The sequence below is a fragment of the Podarcis tiliguerta genome (assembly GCF_965153285.1).
Source record: "Podarcis tiliguerta genome assembly, chromosome: 12".
Lineage (NCBI taxonomy): Eukaryota > Metazoa > Chordata > Lepidosauria > Squamata > Lacertidae > Podarcis > Podarcis tiliguerta.
In genome coordinates this window covers 30,042,861-30,059,763 of record NC_139545.1, presented here as the reverse complement: position 1 = coordinate 30,059,763, position 16,903 = coordinate 30,042,861, and the positions used below count along the sequence as shown (strand labels likewise).

The following is a 16,903-nucleotide window of genomic DNA, read 5'->3' as shown; positions in this document are numbered from 1 at the left end:
GAGACACGACTATTGGTTATTTATAGGAATGTCTATGATATTCTATTATTATTATTATTATTATTATTATTATTATTATTATATTTAAAAAAAAAACACCCAAAATCAAAACTGGGCATGCCCAGGCCCCGAAGCATGCCTAAGACAGACTGGCAAACTTTTGAAGTAAAACACTTAAAGTAATATTTTAAGACGTAAAGGAGTGCACAATTCTAATTAACTTACAGGTGCTTATTTTGGTTGCCTTATTTGGTGCCTGTACCCAATTGTGTCACCTCTAAATGTAATGCATAAAGAGGTCTTCTCTTCTAAGTTAATTTGTTTTTGTGAGCTGTATCTTTAAACTATCCCAGTGAAACATTTTAAAGTAATTGTTTTTATGTTGTATAATATGACCCAAATATTGTATTTTTGTCAGCATGTCTAATAGGTTGCTCAATAACCTTGTCCTCTACAGGTCACTGGATCCATTCATGTTCAATGATATATCGTATGAGTGTTCATGGGTAGTTTGATACATCTTCTAATATAAGGTGAGTAGAAATAGCACAAGTTTTATTTTTTGACCTTCTAGAAGTATGTCCCCAGCAGAAATGAACTGCGCTTTTTAAGACTGTGTTTCAAAGAGGTATTGGAAGCAGGAATTGTTCCAAATTAAGCTTCTAAAAGTTGGGGAGTCATTTTCTGTGATTAGCATTAAAGAGCTGATTAAGGAAAAATTTTGCTGTAAAGATTAATCATTTCAAAAGATGAAAGGTCAAATGTAATGGGCTTCCTTTGTTTTTTTGGGGAAAAGTGAGACTTATTGAGTCCTGTATTAGTCTATGCATCTTTTAATAACCTCTTCCTTGCCCTCCATACAAGGCTTTTAAACTAAATTGGTCTGCCAGGACCTTTTGCTAAGGATAGCCTCTGCAGAAGAAATTAAAATATTTGATCTCTCTAACAAGTGAATCATAATTATCATGACTTTTTAAAACTTGGGAATGGGTAACTTTATGAGGATGCAAGGATCTCAGTTTGGTTAAAAAACATTATATAATAACCTTAACTTTGAAAGTTTATGAAACCTTAAAGTAGACTTGAAACTCATCATTGTCTGCAAATCTCCCTGAACCTGCCGCCCACGAAAACACTCACTCACTCTATTGGCTGAACTGTTATACAAGGGTTTCCAACATGACACCTGTGGGCACCAGTGTATCTGCAGTACCTCTTATGGTGCTCACAAAAGGTTTCAATAATAGCCCCTCAAAAATCCACAATGCACAGGAGACTTTGCTCATCTTGGTCAGTTTCTGTTTGCACTGGTCCAGCCTCTCCTATATGGATTGTGGCCCTTAAAATATTCCCATACTTCACTGGACGCCAGGACTAGACACACATTCTCTCTCTTTTCTGAAAACGGTGCAAAGATTGTCTCTCTGTGAGTGAGCATGGCAGTGGCTGGTGTAGGGTGGCATTGATGTTGCACTGATGGGGGGCAATTACTGAGAAACTAGGGAATTTGGGCTTGGGGTTGGGAGAAGCGAATGATTTTGGACCCCTTTGCAGTCCTGATGACATCGCTAGGAGAGTGAAGGCATTTCCCAATTTGGAATTGGGTTTGTGGAGGGGGAGGGGCGGAGAAAAAAGAAATTGTCTAGCTGTTTTGCAAAATTTGAACACAATTCCTCACTGAGTTGAGAGGAGTTAGTCCACCACTAATTTCAATAACTGCTGTAAAATACTTCAGAAGATTGTGAAGGGAAAGCTCAGAAATACAGATGATGGAGGAGCACATCTAGAAAAAAGTTTATTTATTTTTATATGCACTGATCAGTTAGCTAAGCAAAACCTCTTACTTGGGATAAGGGATTTCCAGCCCCATAACTTGCACACTCGCCACGTAGAGAACCAGGGCTGCCCATGTAAGATGTATTCATTTACACCTTGCTGCAATTTCTTTGCTGTTACCTCTGCCATCCTTGCTGAGCCACAATAGTCCAGCAAAGATTTCTGAGTTAAGCTTGGCAGTGAAGTTCTGGGTGCTTTTATCTGAAGCACAGTGGCTGTGTGCCTGTGTAATAATCAGGTTAAAACTGCTGAGTGTCCTTTGGTCAAGGTGGTCTGTGTACATTGTTGTGTATAAAGTGGAACACTAGAGTTTTTAAAGACACAACTACACAAATCAAACATTTGCTAAATGCTCTTTTGAAAAAAGAAATAAATCTCTTAGTGAATTGCACATTGATGTAATTCCACTTCTGATTTCTTCAACACACACATAATTGCATGATTGTTAACCTGACACCTTTTTATCTCTTCTTCCTCCTTGATCCCACCCCCCACTTAATTCAAAAGCCAATTGTGGTTGCCCACCCACCAAATCTCATCACCCATTGCTGTGTTTAGCTCAAACTCTGCGGTAGGCAGTCTTAGCTTATGGAATCATTTTAATAATGCTCAGATTTCCACTTCATGCCTTTATGCATGACTGAGGATATATTTTTTTAAAAAAAGCTGAAATAAATTATGTGCCTTCATTAAGGCCCAGCAGGATCTATCTTGCAAAATTACGTTTTTATGCAAGAATTAAAATTAGGGGAACTGTTAGGTCAGTGTAATCAACCTACAAGATTTACTTTTTCATGGAAGATCTATCATCTGTTGATAAGGCATTCAAAGTATGCTATTTCTCAGGGGTTGTAATATGCTAGCATGTACACAAATGAACCAAGTTGGTAAACCACGGGAAATAGGATTCCTCTAAAAAAAATTGCACAGCAGCAAGAAATGGAGGAGATGGAGAGGGTCACTTCTAATTTCTACAGCAAGAGAATCACACTGCAGGTTGGAAACTTTCTCCTTTCAGATTGGAACAGATGAATCTGTCAGTTTCCATTTCTCAATTTTCCAATCTTAAATTTACTTCAGCACATTTCTCCCTCAGTCTGTGAGGGTTTTTTTAAAGTTCTCAGAAAAATTGGTCAGGCTTTTAGCATGCTTGTCTGCTTTAATATATGTTTTCCTATGCAGCGTTGCCAAAAATCACCTAACATAATGCATATTTAAAATATATTTTCATGAGCATTTGCATTTTTAACACACCTTGATCTAATATATGCATTTATGTACACATTTTTGGTAGAAGGACTCCATCACAAAATTAACAGAAGTGTGAAATTGAAAGGATGGTTGCGTTTTCTTTCAGGAAGTGCAAATTCGCAAAATGTGAATTGAACTGAATTTCTCCCCCATCTCTGCTTATCAAAGCTTGAGGCCAGTTCATGCCTGCACTACAGTTGATGGTGCAGTGCTTGAAGGCTCAGAGAATTGCCTCCACACAAAGATATGTGTGTTGCTGCTTTGGATGGCTTAAATGCACACAGTCAATGAAAACCATGGGTCATGATGGCTTGAAAGGGAAAGATGGGATTGTCACCGGCCCTAATATTAGGCAGAATGAGGCAGCTTCCTCTGGTTTGGGTGTTGAGAAAAGGTAGCAAATTGCTGGTTTTTATTCTTATTGTACATTTCCTGCAAAGAAGGAGTGGGGGCGCATGTAGGATCTTCTGTCTCAGATGCCTAAATAAGATAGCTTTGGATACTCTGCACCTTGACTCTTTCTGGGGGGCGGGGAGAGGTTTTTGCTTCTCTTTCTTCACAAGCAAAATGTATTGGGTCTTGTTGGTGTTGGTCCTCCTTCGGGGCGGCATTTAAAGCACTAAATGTGTGCTTGTTGCCTACTGTGGAATGGCGGGTGAGAAATCAGCCTTTTGCAATTGGTTTCACAGCAGTAAAAATAAAACACTGTTAAAAAATAAACAAATATATGCACATTTTCCCTTTCTCTCATTTCTCCCACTCTTCATTTCTCTCTCCTCTGGCAACTCTGAGATCATTGGATAAGAGAATGGTTTTAATTGCAATTGTTTTTAGAATGTTTTCACTGTTTCAGAATGTTTTTTTGTTTTGCTTTTGTTATGTACTGAAGTTCTCACCCTGGGCCAGCAGGGGGATACTGTAGATAGTTCAGCTCCACATATGCAAATAAGGGATCGAAAGTGGCGTTCAGTGATTGTATAGTTACAGAAAATGGTTACTGTTGTATTCTAGTGGAGCTCTATATAAGCAGGCTGGCTGAACCCTTCAGTTCAGTTCTGTTCTGGCCTGTGAATGAACAATTGCTGTTTGAAGAATCACTGTGTCGTCTGATATGTTCACCCACAACTTAACAGCTTTTGTTTTTAAATTGTGTACCTGTTTTCCGCCCCGGGGCGCCTTATCCATAAATGCCATGGATAATTGAATACTTTGGGGTGGAGAGTTGTGTCATTGGTCACTCATGATAGTCACAGACACCGAATAATGGTTGCTGGTGACACTTAAGTCGCCATCCACTTGCAGTCATGAATACATTGTGTTCATGTGGTACGCAAATAGCGCTTTCCTCAATCATTTAACACAACAAGGGATGTGAAGCTACAGTTTCCTAACTGGGGAAATCTGCATAGCCAGGAGATCAACTGCATATGAGAATTGCAGTGCAATACCATAGCAAAAATGAACTGTCTGGGAAATGCCTCTTTTAATTCTTGGGTTGACCATGTAAGGAAGGTTGCTAAGGTGCTCATTTCACAGTTGGAGAATTGAGAGCACTTTAACATAGCACTTCCAGCAGTGCCAAACTGGAAATGGAGGAAAAAGGAGGCACTAAATAGTGGAGCAGGGGGAGAAAATAACTGTGAGGAATAATACAAAGAAAAAGGCTGAATAGAGGGAAGGAAGGAAGGAAGGAAGGAAAGAAGGAAGGGTGAAATGGAGAAGTGGAGAGGGAGATGAATTAAACAGGTCACACCATATGACACATTGAGTCACTTCTCAAAAATTGCAAGGACACTTGTGCCATGTAAAGATATCCTGCTCTTGCTGTTTGGGATGCTGGATGAGACACATGCAATTAAATAAGAAATATATCCCCTTTCAGATGGTTTCAGTAAACAACCCAGCAGAATACTTAAGGCGCCCCAGTGTTCAGACTCTCTATGCAACTGACATTTTAATCGTGGCTGAACACTTGATGTATTGCAAAGAGCTATGAGAAAGTACAGAGCAACCAACCCGTTGTTGGGCAACCTGGGCATTTTTCAGATTGAAAACATGCATCAAGGCAATCCACAGAAAAGTTAATCTGTTATACAGTGGTACCTCGGGTTACATACGCTTCAGGTTACATACGCTTCAGGTTACAGGCTCTGTTAACCCAGAAATAGTGCTTCAGGTTAAGCACTTTGCTTCAGGATGAGAACAGAAATCGTGCTCTGGCGGCGTGGCAGCAGCAGGAGGCCCCATTAGCTAAAGTGGTGCTTCAAGTTAAGAACAGTTTCAGGTTAAGTACAGACCTCCGGAATGAATTAAGTACTTAACCTGAGGTACCACTGTAGTGGCACAGGAAAAAGCACTGAGGTGCCACTGTATAAGCTAAAATCATACTGGGGTCAATAATTTGGAAGAAAAAAGGAACTTCTGTATAGGGAGTTTACAGTTATAATCATATGACTGTATCTGAAGAAGTGTGCATGCACACAAAAGCTTATACCAGAACAAACTTAGTTGGTCTATAAGGTGCTACTGGACAATTTTTATTATTGTTATTACTTTGACTGTGTCAGAACAACATGGCTACCTAACTGAATCTAGAGTCATAATAATGTTTCTGTTGATTGCTGTTGAATTCATTAATGCAATTGTAGGTTCAAATCCTTGTGAAATTGAAGAAATAACTGAGAGGTGGCTGAGTGGTTTGTATTCTTGTACATTTTTTTTTTTAATTAGCATCATCGCCCCAGCCACCTTAGACATCCTTCAATAGCCACTTCCATTGTTCCTGAACACTGGCTATGCTGGCTGAGGCTAGTGGGAATTAACTGTAGCCCAGCAACATTTGCAGGGTCACAGGTAAGTCTCCCCTGATGTAAATGATAAATTGATGTGCATCTGCTTTATATGTGAGAAGAGGGTAGGAATGAAATATATTGCCTGCCTGTCAAGTCTTAATGTGGCCCTGAAAGCATTACAGTGGTACCTCAGGTTACATACGCTTCAGGTTACATACGGAGTTACAGACTCCGCAAACCCTGAAATAGTACCTCAGGTTAAGAACTTTGCTTCAGGATAAGAACAGAAATCGTGCTCCTGCGGCGCGGCGGCAGCGGGAGGCCCCATTAGCTAAAGTGGTGCTTCAGGTTAAGAACAGTTTCAGGTTAAGAACGGACCTCCGGAATGAATTAAATACTTAACCTGAGGTACCACTGTAGTGGCACAGGAAAAAGCATAGTGATATGGTGAACAGAAAAGTAGCTTTCCAAGTGATAAAGCAGCGTGAGGCTTTGAGGAGGCCCTGATCCAACTCGGGATGTGTTCTTGACATCACGGTTTGTCTCAGGTGTGGATAAACCCAATCACAAATCACCCTGATTTGCTTTATTGTTTGGCTGCAGCACAAAGCAGCTGTTCACCCCAGTATTTGCTCAAATTGATTAGTTATGTACGAGCTGAACAACTAGTTATAGAAAACTAATAGTGTCTTATTGAATATTGGAAAGACAAAACTCATGTTTCTGTACTTATTTAATATATTTTTGACTTTACAAAAAAAGGTATAATATAGGGTTGAGAAGTATTCTAATAAAAAAATGAGGTGGAGATTGATACTTTTGTATTCAGAGTCATTAGTGGAAACAGTGATTGTGATCCAGGGAAGGTAGAAGAGATGAATTGGTGTGATCACCTGCTCTGTTGCATTTCCTGCTTGACTAGCTTTCAGGAAATCTTGGCAAGACAGTTCAGTTCAGTATTCCTAGTTCACAAAAGCAGATGATTTTTTTCTTTGCTTCTAAAACAAATTCTAAAGGCTGATTTATTACTTTTCTATTGCAAAGACATTGGCTTTTAAAAGGTGAGGACAACAATACTTGTGTCAAGGTCAAGAGATTTCTAGGACAAGATTCTAGAAGTGAGTTAACCTTTAGCTGCTGCAATCCAGAATCCCATGTGAGCAGAGAACTCCTCTGCATTCAGGGCACTCTATTCACTTCCAAAGAGCATGATGATCCCTACCTGAATTTCTTTGCCCATGTCTCACCATTCATGCAAGCGAATGGGGAAGTCATTTCACTGAGTGCAAAGGTTTCATTTTGAAGCTTTAGATCATCTAGGAAATCACATCTGGAATTATCCTTAGAAAAAGAATGTTCTTCATTTTCTATGTTTTTAACCTCTTCAGAAATGAATTTAATTTGCAGGAATCTAGTCACGAACTTTGAAAATGTAGCATGAGAACAATTCTGGTCTTGCAAAAGGAAAACATTGATTGGAATTATTCATGCCAACTGCAGACAAAAAAACCAAAACCAAAACCAGTTGCCTGCTTTGCGAGCCATGATCGCAGTCTTCCTCAAAACACAAGCAAGCCTAATGAATTCAGAGCATTTAGAAAATGATGCTCTTTGTGTGCAGATAATGAAGTCAGGGGAAGAATGCAGTCTCGGAATTAGTAGAAATATAATTCACAGCATCCTGGAAGCTCCAGAAGCTTCTTTAAAGATTGATTAAGAGCATGAAACTGTGCATCAAAACCTTACTCTCCAACTGGGAAACATCTGGCTGAGAGATATTAGAGATCATAGTTATGCTGTTTAAAGGGATGATTCTGAGAAGAGCTAAGAGTATTTAACATTTGTCTTATGAAGGACAGACGATGTCTCTCTTTAATGGCATTTTAGCTTTGATGAGTTAATAAAGAAGGGGAAAGAGTTTAAACAGATACTAGAGGCACAGAGGTTTGAAATGCAAAGAGGGATTTCTTTTTTAAAATAAAAAAGGTTCTGCAGTCACAAGGAACAAATTTATGTTATCAAATCATTTGAAGAAGGCTAAGAAACTCCTTTACATCTAAATATTGATTTCGGGAGGCTCAGACAGGAACTTGGTATTGCACGCTGAAGCAATTCGGCAACTCAGATACCGCCATACTTCAGTAGCGAGAATTCAACAGTATTTGGGAAGTGACCAGAATTTAGAATAAGGTAAAATGTTAGTTCATGCCTTGTTCTTCAGTGTGCATTGTTCAATGGTAAGAATGAGTGGTGTGCATCAACCCCAAGGTTCCTTTGCTAGGTGTCTGATTTGTCTCAGAGTCCATGTGAGTCGCACTTCATTCCTCCCCTATTCACTACTGGAAAAGCAAAGAATAGCTATACTCAGAAGTGGTTGACATCTGCAGGTGTGCCAGCATCCCACTCACCACCCTGGTAGTTAAAGCTTGCCAAATTACAGGCAAATAGGTCCAGGGGTCTTTTGTGCCAAATTCATTTAACTTAAAAAAATAAATATTGGCAGAATTGGGCAACATTTTCAGGCAAGGTCACTCTTTCTGAGGGCATGAATCCTGCCAAATTTCAGAAGGATGGCTTCAGTGGTTTCCCCACAGGGTCAGCTTTTAGCATTTTAGAGTGGGTGTAATTGTTGTTGTTGTTTAGTCGTTTTAGTCATGTCCGACTCTTCGTGACCCCATGGACCAGAGCACGCCAGGCACTCCTGTCTTCCACTGCCTCCTGCAGTTTGGTCAAACTCATGTTGGTAGCTTCAAGAACACTGTCTAACCATCTCATCCTCTGTCGTCCCCTTCTCCTTGTGCCCTCCATCTTTCCCAACATCAGGGTCTTTTCCAGGGAGTCTTCTCTTCTCCTGAGGTGGCCAAAGTATTGGAACCTCGGCTTCAGGATCTGTCCTTCCAGTGAGCACTCAGGGCTGATTTCCTTAAGAATGGATAGGTTTGATCTTCGTGCAGTCCATGGGACTCTCAAGAGTCTCCTCCAGCACCATAATTCAAAAGCATCAATTCTTCGGCGATCAGCCTTCTTTATGGTCCAGCTCTCACTTCCATACATCACTACTGGGAAAACCATAGCTTTTACTATACGGACCTTAACATCCTCATGCCACTTGTGTGCAATTGATCTGTGAATTGCAGGTGCGAAAGAGGTGTCCCTAGGTAAGAAATAATTCAAGCTGTAAACAAGTGGATCCACAAGGCCCTCTGTGCCAGGCAACTTTAAAGTTGATTTTGAAGTGGGAAGAACTAAAAGGAATTTACTTTCCACGTAAAAGTATTTCCCTCTGGTTACAAGTAGAATGGACTTGCCAGAACCTTATATGACACCCATGAAAAGGTCACAGTAACATTCTATCAAAAAGATGATAGTTTGCTCTGGCTGATCAGTTCCTATTTGTCCTGGCTTGATTCAAAATTCATTGGATGCTAATATTTCACATTTGATTGAGCTGAGAATCCGCCTCCCTTCATGGCTGATGCGGGGACTTCTTTCGTGGCTGATGTGGGAGGGGCATACTTCACTTTTTCTGCCCTTTTATATATGCTATCATTTTGTATTATGCTTATACCTCTATGGCAGCTATATTGTTGTATGCCACACCCAATGGCAACCATTTTGTGTCATGCCCATGGGAGCCATTTTGTGATTTGTTCTGTGCCCAGGGCACTTTCTCAAAATTCCAAGTGTGCCCACTGGCCCAAAAAAGGTTGGTGACAGCCCAGCTTTGAGACATTAAAGCCTTTGTGCAGGTCCCACTTTGTCTTGGACAAGTCCCAAATCCCTTTGAGGGACCCCACCTCAATTCAGGATGCATCCAAATCCACTGTGCACTCCGGCTAAGAAGCACTATTCAGTGATTCTGATATCTTCTTCTTTTCACTTGGACTGCAATAAGTGTCGGAATGGGGTTTTCCCTCATAGCATTCTTCATGCTTAGCAAGGAAGGCAATTCCATCCAGCCACGTTGTTTGTTAGCTGTTACCCAATTTTACAAGGTTACTCTCCAAGAGGAGCAGAAGTGTAAAATTGGCCCCCAATTGCTATGCTCTTCCTCCATGGTCAGGGCAGTAAGGTTTCTGAATACCAGTTGCTGGAAGCCACAGGAAAGGAGAGTTCTCTTGTGTTCCCACAAGCATCTGCTTAGCCACTGTGAGAACAAGATGCTGGACTGAATGGGCCATTGGCCTGAGCCAGGAAGCTCTTCTTATGTTCTTAAAGCTGAACCAAAGTAGTTGGCCCATTGTTGGTTAAAATGTCTTTATAAGCTGTAGTCCTATAGTCTGTGGAAGGGGGTCCCAGAGACCACAAGGTACTGTGGTTCTCCTTCTCCAAGGGCAGAGAAACACAAAAGAAATGTAACTTCACGTGGTCTCTCCCAGCTGCAGTAGAAACCTTGCAAATTATTATTTATATACGCCCTATACCCACAGGTCTAAGGGCAGTTCACAGAATACAATCAAAATATAAAACCACAAAATGCATAATAATAAACAAACAAACAAACAAACAAACAAACAAACCAACAACTACCCAATAACCGCCACCCAAAAAACCTCCCTTATTTTAAAAGGGCATAGGATGTCAATCAAATCAACCAAAGGTCTGGTTAAAAAGGAACGTTTTTGTCTGGCACCTAAAGGTGTATAATGAAGGCACCAGGCAAACTTCCCTGGGGAGAGCATTCCACAGATGGGGAGCCACTGCAGAAAAGGCCCGTTCTTGTGTTGCCATCCTCCGGACCTCTTGAGGAGGAGGCACATGAAGGAGGGTAAATGGCAGAGCTTTGACACTAGTACAGTGGTACCTCGGGTTACATACGCTTCAGGTTACATATGCTTCAGGTTACAGACTCCACTAACCCAGAAATAGTGCTTCAGGTTAAGAACTTTACTTCAGGATGAGAACAGAATTGTGCTCCGGCGGCGCAGCAGCAGTGCGAGGCCCAATTAGCTAAAGTGGTGCTTCAGATTAAGAACAGTTTCAGGTTAAGAACGGACCTCCGGAACGAATTATGTACTTAACCTGAGGTATCACTGTAATGGCAAAAAGGGGACAGATCCAGGAAATGCTTGGTTCCAAAGCCTGCCCTTACCATTCCCCAGCAGTGCAGCCAGCCTTGGAAATGAATGAAAGATAGAAAGAAAGAAAGAAAGAAAGAAAGAAAGAAAGAAAGAAAGAGCAAGCAGACCCTCCCTTCTGCCCTGCCCATATACCTTGTAGGAATTGTGGATCTTTTGGCTCCTTTGCCTTCAGTTCCCTCTGTGACCCACCTGTAGGATTTATCTGTTAGGGGGTTATATAGGGCAGTTGTTTGTGGTCTAACTTCAGGAAGTGAACTTTCTATCAGACAGGTTTCTGTAGACTTATCACTCTCTATCTGAGCAAGCAAGATCCTGAGAATGGGTTAGAAGCTGATTATAGGAGTCAGTGAGTGACAACTCCCTGGGACCCAACATTTCTTCAAGGTCTCTGCAGCATGGAGAGCTGATAAAGTGAAATAAATAGAAGTTGCAGCTTCTACCCGGGAGAATCCTTTTACCAGACACATCAGAGAAATCATGTTTATTCTGCCTAGTTCAGCTTTTCCTTTTTTACTTAGGTGGATTAAATGAAAAGACTTTAAGCTTGCTCTTTTTAAAAAGTAATTTTTACAAAGCTGTTCCTACTACAAAAGTAAAAAAATAAATAAATCAGTGACTCTAATGGTTCTCTTGGTAGCTTGCACCTTGGGGAACAGAACAGCAATTATAAATAAAGCTAATACATTAGTCTGATAACTTCAGATAACAGTCTATTCAGAAATGTATTTTTCTTTTAGAAGCAGTGGTTGTAAAGAGGGAACAGAACTCACAGAATCTGTTTTATGAGCGACACTCTTGAACCAGTAGAAATAGGGGTACAAAAATTGAACCCCACTGAATTGGGTCTCATGCAAGAAAAGAACAATTTTGTTAACCCACCTCCAGCTTTGGGGGTGTGCAAGCGTGTGTGGGGCTCCTGAACCCACAAGGGCATCCTCAGCACTTGACCCGTCTGAGATTGGAGGTGGGGGCAGCTATTACCTTAGCTCAGTGGTGCAGCATTTGCTCTGCATGTAGAAGGACCCAGGTTCAAGCCCTGGCATCTCCAGGTAGGGGAATCACAGGTGATCACTACTTTTCCAGACATGATTCAAACCTGATTGGTATATTAGACATTGTGGTTACAGCATGGAGGCAGACCCCCATGTATCCCAGATGTGAGGTGTAACTTCTGTGAGCAGGGACAACATAGGTAGATTCTCCCCGAGAGTGTGTCGTTGCTGAAATCAGAAGTATCCACTTTGCTCATCCCTACCATAAGTCTTCATTTAGTGATACTACCTGTGTGGCATGCAGCAATATCAGCTGATTCATGTTACAGCTTGGGTGGAGAGGGCTATACCTTTCCACCCATGCCATAATGGACCTCTTTATGTGTGTTGGCACTTTCAAGGTACTATGGATAATTATCCAGGAATAAATCTCTTAGCCTCAATTAAATTAGGTGGGCTTCCTTCCCTGTAATTTTGAATAGGAGCATGCATAGATTGTTTATGTAGTTTCACCCTGCTTCATTGTGGTTAAATTGGAAGGAGTGTCTGCTTCCTGTCCCACAGTGCAGAGCTTGAACTTGAACTTTTTTCTTAAAGAGAAACAAATGGGTACTGGATACGTTTTAATCTGGCAATTGTGGGAGGTCGCAAATCAATGTGTAATATTTTGCCATGTATTCTGAATCTAGTGAACATATAGGCATTGGCAGCCTAACCATGTGGGGTGGATCCCGGACTACTATCCTACCTTCAAAAAAATTGTGCCATTAAAACAACAACAACCATGCTTCACTTTCAAGAGGTCCAGTCTCTCCATTTTGGTAGAAACTTCCCACATTTGGGGAAGAATTTCCAGCAAACAGCTCTTGAACAACCAGCTGCAAAACTCTACAAGTCGCACAACTTTCACTTAACTTGCTCAAGCTGCATTTTCCAACATCTTTTAAATGGGGGAAGATTCTACCGTTTGCTCATTTATTTATTTATTTATTTTGCTTTCTTTGACATTTTCCAGAGTACTCCCTGATTGAGCCGGAGCCCATTTCTGTTCTCCCCATGACCCATCAAAGATAACTAATTTGTTTACTGTAAATCGCACACCGCTCACTTCGCGGTGCCATCTGGCACTTCGTATTGCACTTCCGAGTGCTCCAGTTCTCTAATAATAGCATTTCCAACTTCACCAAAAAGAGTCTCAGGGGCACTTTGTACACATGAGGGAAGAGTCACTTTTTCCACCTTTCATGCCCCCTCCATACTTAGACACTCATAGTCGGCAGACATGGCTGGGGGTTCCTGTTGAGGCTGCCATTGCCTTATGAAATGGCAAGTTGCATAGAGCTGGTGACGCAATCGCTCCTGAGTGCCCCCCTCTCCATTGCTGTGGAGCACAAAGTTTGCCTTGGTACTCTAATGACCTGTGTGTGATGAAACAGGAGCATAGGTGGCTAGGGTACAGGTGGTGTAAATATTGGTCTGAACCCGAGCAAATATGGGTGAAGCCACTTCATTGTGCCTATCACCTGCCCTTGAAGATGACACAGAAGCTTCAAAACATCCAAAATTAATAGCTGGGATTGCCTTCAGAACTTGCATAACCCCTGTTTAAAAACAGCTTCATTGGCCACTGGTTCGCTTTCAGACTTAATTAAAGGTGCTCACACTGCCCTCAGAAGCTTGGGTGGTGGTCACCTGGGAGAGGGCATTCTCCGTGGCAATCCTTAAGTTGTGGAATTCCCGCCCCACAGAGCGGGATGGTGGGGGGGAAGAATTCAGTCCCAGACTTTTCATCCTGTAGTGCTAAACAGATTCTATCGCGCACTCCCCCCCCCCCCCCGGACATATAGATTTCTTTTTATTTTAGGATATTCTATCCTGACATGTTAGTTAGCTCGCGGGTATCTGCTGTGTATGTAATCTGTTATGAACACAAGGAGCATAAATGTTCACAGATGTACAGAATCTGCTTGCTTCAAGTCGGCTTCTTCACTGACCATGGATCCTGATTTGCTTTGCACAAAGTTTGTGGGGAGGTTAGATGAAGTCAGCTATTTATTAAGCATTCATTCTGATCTGTGTGCGGGGAGGTTGCACAGGATTCAACCAAGTGCTATTGCACACTTTCCAGTCTATTTCCCCCATTCCTTATTGTGAGAAGTCTGATTTTGGGGGAATCGGGCATGTTGCACAAGAAGTCCAAATCGACTTTAATTCAGTACAACCTGAATTTGCTGGTACGTGACTAAATCCCACCCCAAATGGTGTGCCTGTTTGGAAGCACACAAACACTCACTCTCTCTCTTTATTGTATCTTTGACCTTCCTCTTCTAGCACTTTTTCAAACCCCACAGCTGAGCAACTGCTGTCATTCAATGTCCCCATTCTTCAGCAAGCCTTAATTTGTGTCCCTATTTTAAAACCAGGGGCTTCTGTTTTGCGTTCCTTCAGCACCGAGAGCTACTGGAAAAACAGGATGCCAGTCTCACGAGGACATTACAGTGAACACATTTGTAAAAGAGAGAAATAACAGCATATAAAACGGGCGCTGGGCACTTTAGGATAAATATCAACCATTTGTATTTTATTTCAGCCATTTTCGCAGAGGGAGAGGGGGATTTTTCCTCCTCTTCCTAAAGCCAAATGCATTGTACAGCTACTTTTAAAGAAAGTGTGATTTTATTATGCTCTTCATTTGATTTATGATTCACAAAGAAGCTTTTGAGCGGAAGCTGCCCAATATGAAAGCCAACCTACTGACTTTAAAGCAATGCCTGGGCCATAATTCTCCCTGCTCTGTAAAATTCAGCATGGAACCATGGAGAGAATTTAAACCTTGGTGTCTTTATAAGTGAAATCTGATAAAGGAAGGTGCTCCAAAAGCACATTTCCTGTAATGAAATGAAGGCACTTGCTGACAAGGAAAAGGTACAAAAGACTTGGCCCCGTGCCATACAACATCAATACATTTTCATGTCCGACCAGCTACATTTTTATACTTGACGTTTCTTGATGATTTTAGGAACTAAATTTATGCTACCTGCTCAGGTGCCAATCTGGGTTCGTTTTCAAATAAGCCCAGAGCAAATCCCTGCTAGTGTTTTAGGACAGGCAATTTTTACATCACTCCTGCCGTAATAGGTAGAAAATGGCTTTGGGTCTTGAGTGGTTCATGTTCTCTTGACACAGGTGCATATTTGTGTGTGATCTTCATTTAGCAACGGGAATTAATTGCCATAAAGTGCTCTAGATTTTCCATGAGACAAATAGTAGATGCAGGGCTTTAAAAAAACCCCAAAATACCAGAACCCACCAGAGCTCAGTTCTGGCACTTCTCAGGTGGGCCCCATTGCCATTCTAAGAGAAAAAGGGAGGTGTCCATGGTGAGTTCTGGCATTTCTTTTTATGGAAAAATAGCACTAAGGTCCAGATGGGTACAGTCATACCTTATGTTACGTCTGCTTCAGGTCGCGCTTTTTCAGGTTGCATCCTGCAGCAACCCAGAAGTACCAGAAAGGATTACTTCCGGGTTTCGCTGCTTGCGCATGTGCAAAATGACGTCACACGCATGCACAGAAGCAATTAATCGTGACCTGCGTGTGAGCAGATGTGGGTTGCGTTCTTTTCAGGTTGTGAACGGGCCTCCAGAACGGATCCCGTTTGCAACCAGAGGTACCACTGTACTCTGATTCAGAGCCCTTGAGGTCTGCAGTGGACAGCTTCTCCTGTTTGCTTCAGGGGAGCAGGCCTCTCTTGCCCCTCCCCCCCCCCCCCGCCATAGCCGGCAACGCGTGTGGCCTGTCTCTTTAGGAGGCATGGCTGGCCTGTAATAGAAACTCCCCTTCCCCTCTCTTGGTGTGGTTCCTTCTATACCTTAGAAAATGTAGGAATAATAAGGTCTCAAACCCTTGGTGATTTAGTGACTTTCCCCTGCATGTGAAGAGAGACTCTGGCAGATTGAGTGGACGACACCAGTAGTAGTGGGTCCAACAGCCAAGAAGGCAGTTTCTGCACGTGCTATTAGGGAAGTGAGGGGCAGCTAGGGCTCCTCATCCTGGGAAGGTAGCCCATCTGGGAGAAGGAAAACTCTGATCCTAGTCCTCTGCTGCTCTGCGTTCCTTTGGACCAGGAGACTGAGAGGGGCTGGGTCTTGTCGTCCATACACTCTGCCCAGGCTTGCATCTCAAGGAGGTCATTTTGCTGCTGCCAACACAGCGGGTTTGACTTCACCTCTGGAAGCACCCTGCATCATCTCTTGAGACAGACAGATGCCAACAACAGTCAAAAAGGTCTAAAGAGAGAAAGCACCATGTGGAGATGTCGGCGGGGCTGGCGATGCTTGTAACAATGGAGGTGGGGGCTAGTAGCACAACCACGCTTCCCCCTTACCACATGGATGCCCCTTCATACTAGCTATGTCTTGGCCAGATTTGCTTGTGCCTTTGCATCATAATTGTTATCTCAGCAGCATCAAAAGGGACTGGTTTAGGCATTTAGCAGAATGAAGTCATAAAGCTCTAACAAGATAGGTGGATAGAAGATCAGATATGCAAATAGCCTTCCATAAAGAGGGTGGTGAATCTTCTAGCACATGGGAAAATAGAGAGGCCAAGTTCAGCCCTTTTCCCCAGAAGCACTACTTTTTCTATTTTTATTTGTCTTATATTGTTAGTGGGACTCCGGCATCCATCCCTCTGCCACCTGGAAACTAAGGTGGCGCTGCTGACCAGTTCTGTTTGGGTGCATTCAGAATACCCCTTTGAATGAAACTGGCTGTTGTGATGGTGCTTAGCCCAATAGAAATGCCTATAGGAACCAGATTATAGTGTCTTTTTATTTCATGGTTCAAATTAAAAGTGCATGTTTAGGAAACATCTCTCCACTCCCCATATAATAACAGGTTTGGAAAGGATCTCAAAAGCCTTCCTGCCCCAACTCCCAGTTGGTATAAGAA

General features: G+C 42.1%; 1 long non-coding RNA gene across 1 annotated transcript in view; it reads left to right on the top strand.

Annotated features, from left to right (window-relative positions):
* The window catches only part of LOC310660647, a 35,322-nt gene that overhangs the window by 8,082 nt on the left and 10,337 nt on the right, over positions 1 to 16,903 (top strand). The window contains exon 3 of the long non-coding RNA XR_014503570.1: positions 458 to 533. This is a non-coding gene — a long non-coding RNA (uncharacterized lncRNA). The remainder of the gene's footprint in view (positions 1 to 457; positions 534 to 16,903) is intronic.